The sequence below is a fragment of the Lemur catta genome, chromosome 1 (genome assembly GCF_020740605.2).
Source record: "Lemur catta isolate mLemCat1 chromosome 1, mLemCat1.pri, whole genome shotgun sequence".
NCBI lineage: Eukaryota > Metazoa > Chordata > Mammalia > Primates > Lemuridae > Lemur > Lemur catta.
In genome coordinates this window covers 282,719,765-282,729,520 of record NC_059128.1, presented here as the reverse complement: position 1 = coordinate 282,729,520, position 9,756 = coordinate 282,719,765, and the positions used below count along the sequence as shown (strand labels likewise).

Genomic DNA, 9,756 nt, shown 5'->3' with positions numbered 1-9,756 from the left:
AGATATTTCAAATTAACACCACCAAGCTGACTGGAAAATAAGGAATTAGAAGGAGAGAGGCTCATCCTGGATTGATCAATGCTAACTCTCCATACCTTGGGCTCACACTTGGCTCTTCTGATGGTTTTGTTTTCCTTTGCCCATATCCTATGTCTTTCTTGGGACCCTCTGCCTGAAGTTTCTTGAACACACTGCACCAAGAAGAAACAACATAATTTTTAAAATCTTTCTTCTGCTTTAACCCTGCCATTTAATTTGCCACCAAATATAGTTTTTTGGAAAACCTTAGATTTGCCCTTTCTTTTAGCGGTAAAAGGCTTGCAAAGTTTGCGATTGTTGCACTGCTGTTGGCATCCTCTCAGTGTTCGGCACATGCTTGTAAGAACTAAGAAATCCGTGGGTTCACACTGATAGCTTCAATCCAATTCAACACCACAGGGTTCATTCTGTGGCTCTCTCCTTTTCCATGTTTGTGTCTCCTCTCTCTGACAGGGAGAAAACAAGCTCCCATTACTGCAGTCTCCTGTAATAACCAATTTCCCAGTCCCCTTGGGCCTGCCTTCCACACTCAGGCCGACTGCCCACCTCCTAGGGATCTACTTAATAGCTTTTTGACAAAGGGAGAAAGAGCAGGTAGGGGAAGGAGGACTATAATTATTTATTTGTCTCTTTGTCCTTTTAGTTCTGTCAATTTTTCCTTCATGTATTTTAGCACTGTGATATTAGGTTCATAAATGTTGAGGATTAATTAATTTACCTCTTTATCATTTTTTTTTTTTTTTTTGAGACAGAGTCTCACTTTGTTGCCCGGGCTAGAGTGAGTGCCGTGGCGTCAGCCTAGCTCACAGCAACCTCAGACTCCTGGGCTCAAGCGATCCTACTGCCTCAGCCTCCCGAGTAGCTGGGACTACAGGCATGTGCCACCATGCCCGGCTAATTTTTTTATATATATTTTTTTAGTTGGCCAGATAATTTCTTTCCATTTTTAGTAGAGACGGGGTCTCGCTCAGGCCGGTCTCGAACTCCTGACCTCTAGCGATCCACCCGCCTCGGCCTCCCAGAGGGCTAGGATTACAGGCGTGAGCCACGCGCCCGGCCTCTCTTTATTATTTTTAACATGACCTTCTTTGTCTATTGTGAAACCTACTTCGTTTGTATTAATATAACCACACCAGCATTCTTTTGATTGGTTTTAGCATGGTATATTTGTTCCAACCTTTTAACCTGTTTGTGTTATTATATTTAGTGTGTTTCTTCTAGGCAGCATATATTTGGGTATTGATTTTTGTGTCCAATCTGATATTCTCTGCCTTTGAGTCAAGATGTTTATATCATTTACATTTAATGTGATTATTTGTATGATTGGATTTAAATGAATCTTATTCCTTTTCCGTCTATCCCATCTTTTGTTTGTTCCAAGTTTTATCTTTTTCTTCCTTCTTTTGTATTAACTAATTTTTTTTAATGATTTCATTATCTGTTCCATTTCTAGGTTGGTTTTCAATTAATTTCTTTTTCTCCTCACTCTGGGTAGCGTTTTGTTGCCTCTGGGCATGTCTGGTAATTTTTTGTTGGACCGCAGCCATTGTGAACTTTACCTTGTTGGGACCTGGTTATTTTTGTATCCCTGTAAATATTCTGAAGCTTTGTTTGGAGGGGGGCATAATTAACTTAGTTGGAAACAATTCTATCCAGGTTTTGCCTTTAAAATGTAGTAAGTGGGATCAGAGCAGCATATAATTGAGGGCTAATTTTGTTCCACTACAGAGGCAAACACAGTATGCCCCATGAGTTATTTAGACCACTGTGTAAACTCCAGGGATTAATCCCCCTAATCCTTTCAGGTGTTTTGGAGTTTTTTGTTTTGTTTTTGTTTTGTTTTGTTACCAGCCTCAGGAAGTTTCCTCATTTGCTAGAGTCATGTGATCCCCCCTGCAGATATCCAGAGTGTTCTTGTTCTCTCTCTCTCTCTCTCTCTCTCTCTCTCTCTCTCTCTCTCCCTCCCCTCCCCCCCGACCCTGCCAGCTTTCTGTTCTCGAGCACACTACACTCCTACACTCAGAACCCTAGGTGCCTTCTCTCCTCTGGACTCCCAAACCCAGACTCCCAATCCCATTTCCTCAACTCAGGGAGACTGGTGGTTTATCTCATCTCTTTCTCTTCTCTCAGTGATCACTATTCTTTTTTTGACCTGATGTGTGCAAGGACATGCAAATTGTAACTTTGGGTCTGTGGGCTAAGTCTAACTCCTGAAACTGAAGTCTGTTTGATTCCACACTAAAAATGTTGATTACAAGTTTATCTTCCCAGGTGTAGAACAGAAACAAGACAAGATCAAACATTCTTCCACCTCCCCAGGGACATCTACATAACTGATGCTTCCTTCACTCCCTTTTTCTCTTCTCACATTTGTCTTATTTTATGTAAGATATAGATTTCCTGGGCCTCACAAAAATATAACCAGTTGTCTCACTGCCCACCCTCCCCCTTTGTTTTCTTTCTGTGAGCCCTAGCCCCTTCAAAAGTTTCTGTTCAGTGGATGGCAACCTCCCAACATTTAGGTTTATTTTTTAGCCTGGACAACTGATATAAGGAATTATTCTTGAGAGTTTTAAAAATTCTTTAAAAAACAAACATAAAGGACTTTTACTTATGACACATGATAAATTAGGTGCTCTGAGAAGCCTTCCTACTACTCTGTGCTAAGGAGCACCCGGATTCTTGATAAGACACACTTTTTGATGAATTGCCAGACTCATAGGCGTGAGGGGGTTTTCCAAGCCCCCTGCTCAACCCACCTTCAAGAAGCCAACAGAACTCATGAGCTAGACAGAGCTTGGTGGCCTGAGGGTGGACAACCCCAGTGTCATTGTCTCCGCACAATGAGCCTTGAGTCAGTGACAAAGTGAGGGGCTGAGCCTGTGACTTCCACACTGAATGGGGACCCTGCAGGGGGCAGAGGCTCACACGTGTACAGAGAAGCGTTGCCATAGCAAGCCTGAGACTGCTCTCCTTAGAAAGGCTTCAAGGTCAGCCCTTGGCTGGCATCTAGGAACTTGGATTTCAGGAGTTTCTTACCAAACCTGATAAAAGTGGCTCACTGGGCCCAAACTATTTGTACCAACCATACAGTTTATGCTGAACACCTGCTTTCATTCCGAAAGTCTGGAATGCTGGTACATGCTAGGCAGAAAGTGGCTATGTGACCAGCCCCCAGTAACAACCTTGGCTGAGTCTCTAATGAGCTTCCTTGGTTGACATCTTAACTCATGTTGCCACAAGCAGTTATTGAAGAAATTAAATGCATCTTGCGTGACTTCATTATGAGAAGATCTTGGAAGCTTGCTCCTGGTTTCTTCCAGATTCGATACTCAGTTTTCCTTTGCTGATTTTTCTTTGTGTCCTTTCACTATAATAAATCACATGCATGAGTACAACTATCTGCCAAGTCCTGTGGGTCCTCCTAGCAAATCTCTGAACCTGGGGGTGGTCTTGGAAACCCCCAACTTGTGATTTCAAGTCCATGATACCCTTGGCTTGCAATAGAATACAACAACAATCCTCTCCATGTGAAAGCACTGCTTTAGACTTCCACGATTCTAGCAGATCAAGCGAAGAGCTCACACTCAACACATGAGGAGGCAAACTCTGGGAGTGAGAGTCAGCAGAAACAACCAGAAACAGAATTAGACCTTCCAACACTGCTGCTATTGCAACTGTCAAGTGTCTGGTCATAACAGATACTTAAGAAACATTTAAGGAAATGAAAAGTGAAATAATAAAGATGACAAGTAATTAGACATTATCAGTACTGAACAAGCAGATTTGAGAAAGAAAGAAATGGAACTTCTAAAAAGGAAAATAAAAAATTTTAACTTTAAAAACATGATGAGTTAAAGAACAGATTGCATGTGACTAGAGAAAATTAATGAACAAGCAGACACATCAGAGAAAAATTGTACAGAATGAGCACAAAGAGACAAGATTGAAAATATGAAGGAAAAATTCAGTTATGGAGGATTTTTGATTTAATTAAGTCCCATTTAATTATTTTTATTGTTGCTGTATTTGCCTTTGGGGTCTTAGTCATAAATTCTTTACCTAGGTTGATATCTGAAAGAGTTTTCCCTACATTTTATTCTAGAATTTTTATGGTTTTATGCCTTGCAGTTAAGTCTTATCCATATTGAATTAATTTTTGTACATGGTGAGAGATAGGAGTCCTGTTTCATTCTTCTGCTTGTGGCTATCCAGTTTTTACAGCACCATTTATTGATGAGGGCTTCCTTTCTCCAGTATATGTTGTTGGCTTTGTCAAAGATCAGTTGCTTCTGGGTTCTCTATTCTGTTCCATTGGTCTAAAGCTTCTGTACAGCAAAGGAAATAATCAACAGAGTTAATAGACAACAGACAGAATGTGAGAAAATATTTGCAAAGTAAACATCCAATAAAGGGCTAATATCCAGAATCTACAAAGAACTTAAACAAATCAGCAAGAAACAAACAAATAACCCCATTAAAAAGTGGGCAAAAGACATAAACAGAAGTTTTCAAAAGATAGACAAATGGCCAACAAATATATGAAAAAATGCTCAATATCACTAATCATCAGGGAAATGCAAATTAAAACCATAATGAGATATCACCTTACCCCTGTCAGAATGGCCATTATTAAAAAGTAAAAAAGAAAAACAAAACAATAGATGCTGGCATGGATTCAGTGAGATAGGAACGCTTATACACTGTTGGTGGGACTGCAGGTTAGCGCAGCCTCTATGAAAAACAGTATGGAGATTCCTCAAAGAACTAAAAGTAGACCTGCCATTTGATCCAGCAATCCTACTGCTGGGTATCTACCCAAAGGAAAATAAGTCATTTTTTCAAAAAGATACCTGCACTGGAATGTTTATCACAGCAAAATTCACAATGGCAAAGATGTGGAATCAACCCAAGTGCCCATCAATTCATGAGTGGATAAAGAAAATGTGGCATATGTATACCATGGGGCACCACTCAGCCATAAAAAGGAATGAAATAATGTCTTTTGCAGCAACTTGGATGGAACTGGAGACCATTGTCCTAAGTGAAGTATCTCAGGAATGGAAAAACAAACACCAAATGTACTGTCTAATAATTGAGAGCTAAATGATGGCCACACACAGGCACAAAGAGATGTCAAGATCATTGGAAATCCAGGAAGTGGGGAGGGTGGGAGAGGGTGAGGGGTAAAAACTTACCTATCAGGTAAAATGAACACTGTTCTGATGACGGACACATGAAAAGCCCTGACTTAGGCCTCATACAAGGTGTCCATGTAAGAAAGATAATTCGTACCCCCTTAATATTTTGAAATAAAAAAATAATATTTAAAGAAAAAATTATGTCGGATTTCTGCTCCAGCCAAGATAGAGTAACAGGGACTGGATGTGCCTTCCTACCTAAAACAACTAAAGCACCAGATAAAATACATGAGCCAATAGTTCTGAAGACACTGGACCGCAGGCAATGAAGTGACAATTCTTAAATAATTTCTTTTTTTCTTTTCTCTTTTTAGAGACAGGGTATTGCCATGTTGCCCAGGCTGGAGTGCAGTAGTTATTCACAGGTGCGAATAGCCTCAACCTCCTGCTTCAGCCTCCTGAGTATTAAATAATTTTAATGTTAGTAAAACTTTAAATATTTAATACTATTTAATATTAATATTTGATAATAATATTTACTATTAATGAGAGAACTGCCATGTGTAATAATTTGTCTTAATTAAGTGACAACTTTAAATAATTTTAATGATATTAAAATATTTGCTGTTTAATATTAATATTAAAAATTTATATACAATGTTAATTTAAAATTATTTTAGATCACTTGGTTAAGAGAAATTGTCAAACACAACAGCCATCTGAATTGAAAATGAGATAAGCAAAGTAGACGTTGAAAACACCACTGATGAATGTTTCCATTAAAAGCCAGGAAAGTAAAATTATAATAAATTTGGTGTTAGTAAAATATTTAAACTTGAAATACTGTTTCACTTTTCCATTTTTCAGAATTTTTCAGCTACTTTAATGTTTTAGAAAAAAACATAAAAACATATAAAAAATATAAAAAGAACGTGTAGGGGGCACACATCTTTTGTTTTGTTTGTTTGTGGTCCAGTGCAGCTCAGCTCAGCACTAGTCTTTAATGAAGATGTTGTTTTGTTCATCATGGATTTATTGCATTAATTTGGATTTTTTTAAATATTGCATTAAAATGTTTATCTCAATGACTGAGTTTTGGGCATCGCCTTACATTTTTCACTCCAGACAAGTGCCACTCTCCTCACCCCCATCCCGGCCCCGAGGCCCTGTCTCCGTGTGGAACCATCTACCTGCCAGCAGCAGGGAGCTCAGGCCAGAGTCACATCGCAGCCTTGTCCTCTGGCTGGGTGCTTGAAGACTCGGGCCGGGGAGTAAGGTGACACTGTTCTTACAGCTCCTGAGTGTGACTTAAAGAAAGTGAGGCAGAACTTTAAAGTCCCCAGAGCTCCTCCTATCCTGGAAGAATACAGAGGCACCTGGATGTGGCCATTTGTAACTTGTGGGCAGCAGGACACAAAGATGAAAAGAAAGGACAAGCTGCCAGCCGTGACCCAATGGGCTCTGAAGGCGGAGCAGACGGGACAGGGCACTGGGTCGTTGCGGAGGTGTATGCTGTGCCCAACAGGTGTGGCACTGCACGTGGCAGGGTGCAGGCCAGGGCTCTGAAACCTAGCTCTATGTTAACGTCACCATGGGAGCTAAGACACGCAGGTGCCATGTTCATAATGGCCCCAAAGTGGAAGCAGCCCGCGCCGTCAGCAGCAGAGTGGCTAAGCAGAGTGGGGTGCTCTTCTGCTCGTCTGCTCAGCCTGGAGGACAAATACACTGCAGCACGTGCAGCGCCACGCACGAGTCCCACGCCCGAGGAACAAAGGACGGACGCAGAGGAGCACTCACTGCACGATTCTGTCTCAGAAAGAGCAAGACAGGCGGAAGTGCATATGCCGTGAGAAGCTGGAAGCCAGTATCTGGTTATCTTTGTTAGGGGGCCAGCGGGTCGTGACTGACAGGGTGCGTGCAGGGTCCCAGGTGCTGACCACGTGACGACTCCTGATCTGGTTACTCGGGTGTAGCTCACTGGTGAAAACTCCCCGAGCTGAACACATGATACATGCACTGTTATTTATTTATGTATTTATTTTGAGATAGGCTCTCGCTCTGTCTCCTGGGCTAGAGTGCCGTGGTGTCAGCCTAGCTCACTGCAACCTCAGACTCCTGGGCTCAGGTGATCCTCCTATCTCAGCCTCCCAAGAAGCTGGGACTATGGGCAAACACCACCATCCCCAGATAATTTTTCTGGCTTTTGTAGAGACGGGGTCTTGCTCTTGCTCAGGCTGGTCTCGAACTGGCCTCTAGCAGTCCTCCTGTCCCGACAAAGTGCTAGGATTGCAGGCGTGAGGCACTGTGCCCGGCCGGCACTTTTCTTTATGTGTATTATGCCTCAATAAAATATTTTAAAAGCAAATATAAATAACAGCCTATCAGATGTGGGAGGGAGTAAATACAAAGTACCTGTGTGCCCGGACCAGCACTTCTCGAACTTCCACGTGGCTGCAGATGACCTGGGGGGCTTGTTAAAATACATGAACAGCTCTGCTTTCCCAGGTCTGGGGGACTGCATTTCTAACAAGCTCCTGGGCTAGGCCAGCCCTGAGTGTCCGTGTGCTAAGCCACTCCGCGTCCTTCCCCGGGAGAGCCTGGGGACCTGCGTTCTTAACAAGCACCCACATTATTCTCAGGCAGGTTTGGAAAACACAGATCAAGTTCCTAATCGCCTGACCAGAGAGCAAGGAGTTCCATGGGATTAACTGTTTTCCTGCAAATGAGAAAGTTGGCGGCAGGGATTTCAGAAATAGCTTTTAAAAAATAATTTTTAAAACAGCAGCAGGAGGAGGACCTGGCCAAGGGCAGGGAGCACGTTCCCAGCCAACAGCCGCCGGAGTCTGCCAGGTGCTGCGCACACCTGCCTGAAGGAAGCAGAGGGGAGGACGGGGTGGAGGGCAGGGGGCCCTGGAGGGCACGGCTGGAGGAGTCCCACCAGCCAGCTCAGTGCCCTGGAGATGACGGAGACTCCTCCCAGATCCTGGGACCAGCCGGAGACCAACAGGGACTTTCCAGTGCCCGGTGTGCGTCTCTCGGCGCGGTCAGGAGCTGGGGGTGATGTCCTCAGCGCTGGGGGCCGCCAGTCTCTCTCCCGACTTTGCTTCTGGTTTCCTGCCCACGACAGCGCTGCACATGTGAAAATCAGCCCACAGGGACCGGTGTGACTAGAGACCCAGAACACCTTCAGGCGTTACAAGAGGCAGCCAGGTGGGTCCGCGGGCAGATGCTGTGACAGCTGGCAGGCATCGTGGCAGAGCCACCATCCTCCGCAGGTCAGGGCGTGTGCTGGGCAAGCCTCCCCAACCCCTTCTTGTGACGGGGCCTCCATTAATGCACCCCTGGCCTCCTGCGGCCCTTCACTCACCCACCCCCCAGGGAGGGGCTGTGGCTCCCACGGGCAGCATTGAGAAGCACGGCCGGTGGGCGCACGTGGGGCTGCACAGCCTGCAGAAAGCTGTCACCCGTCAGCCTGCCGGTGCTGGGGCGCCTGCCTCTGCGAAGTTCACAGACCAAGTCGGCCAGAGCTGCTCAAGCTCTGTCCTCAACTTACCTTTCCTGGGACAAAAGGTGACAGTTTGCACCCCCTGTTAACTCACTGCTGCATTCCCAATGCATCCAGCACCCAGCTGAGGAGGAGGGGTGCTGTGTATTTGGGCCCCACTCAGAGCCCCTGATATAAGGTGCAAATGAAAGTGGGAAATGTAAATGTCCCAATGTTCTGCAAGACGGCTCCCAGAAACTTCTGTCTGGAGAAGTTGACATTGATCCGGGACAGCACTTTGGGCCTTATCATCAGGCAGGTGGTTTGTAAGGATCTGGGAAACAGCGAAGGCCCCAGGGCAGGGAGGACCCACTGAAATCAGCCCCAGCCACCTCTCTGTTTCTGAGCCCTAAACCTATAGCTGCGAACACCTCAGCAAGCCCCAGAAGACCCCTCACCCGCCACCTCCTCCCCTCCAACCCACCCTCAACCCTGCATTTCCAGAAGCATCTCAGCCCTCCCATGGGTGGGACCTGGTAGCTGCTCCGGGTCCCTCCCCTGCCACCCCCGTAGCAGGTGCGCTAGTCCTTCCTCTGCTGACACCAGGACTCTGGTTCTCCACCGCCCCCCCAGCCAAAAGCCTCCACTGCAAAGTGTCCTAGGACGGGCTGCTCAAATTCCAATGTGCATTCCAATTACCGGGCTCTTGTCAAAATGCAGGTTTTGATTCCTCAGGGCTAGGTGGGGCCTGAGACTCTGCATTTCTAACAATCGCCCAGGCTGTGGATCCCGAACCCCATTCTGAACAGCGGGGCTCCAGGTGACCACAGACCTGGTGACGCCTGTTCCTTGCTTGCTCCTTGGTAGTTCCCCTTCCCCTTGGGTAAAACTGATGCTCCACAAGGGCCAGGCCCTGCCTTCAGTCCCCAACTCATCTCAACCAGGTCCAACCAGACAGGCCGAGCCGCTGGCACCGCCCACCGTCTCCGGGTCTGGGCTCCCTGCTCCCTCCGCCCGCCGCCTCTTCAGCCTCCCCTGTTCCTGCTCCCCCCAACGCCAGCCCAGCCTCTCCAGCAGGGCCAGGTGCTCCTC

The 9,756-nt window shown here is 45.5% G+C and overlaps 1 long non-coding RNA gene across 1 annotated transcript; it reads right to left on the bottom strand.

The window, feature by feature from the left end:
• Nucleotides 1-4,213: 4,213 nt before the first annotated feature.
• Nucleotides 4,214-8,591, bottom strand: LOC123630762. Its single transcript, XR_006732758.1, has 3 exons — nt 7,593-8,591; nt 6,371-6,487; nt 4,214-4,367 (listed from the first exon to the last, which is right to left on the bottom strand). It is a non-coding gene; the product is annotated as an uncharacterized LOC123630762 (long non-coding RNA).
• Nucleotides 8,592-9,756: the final 1,165 nt, after the last annotated feature.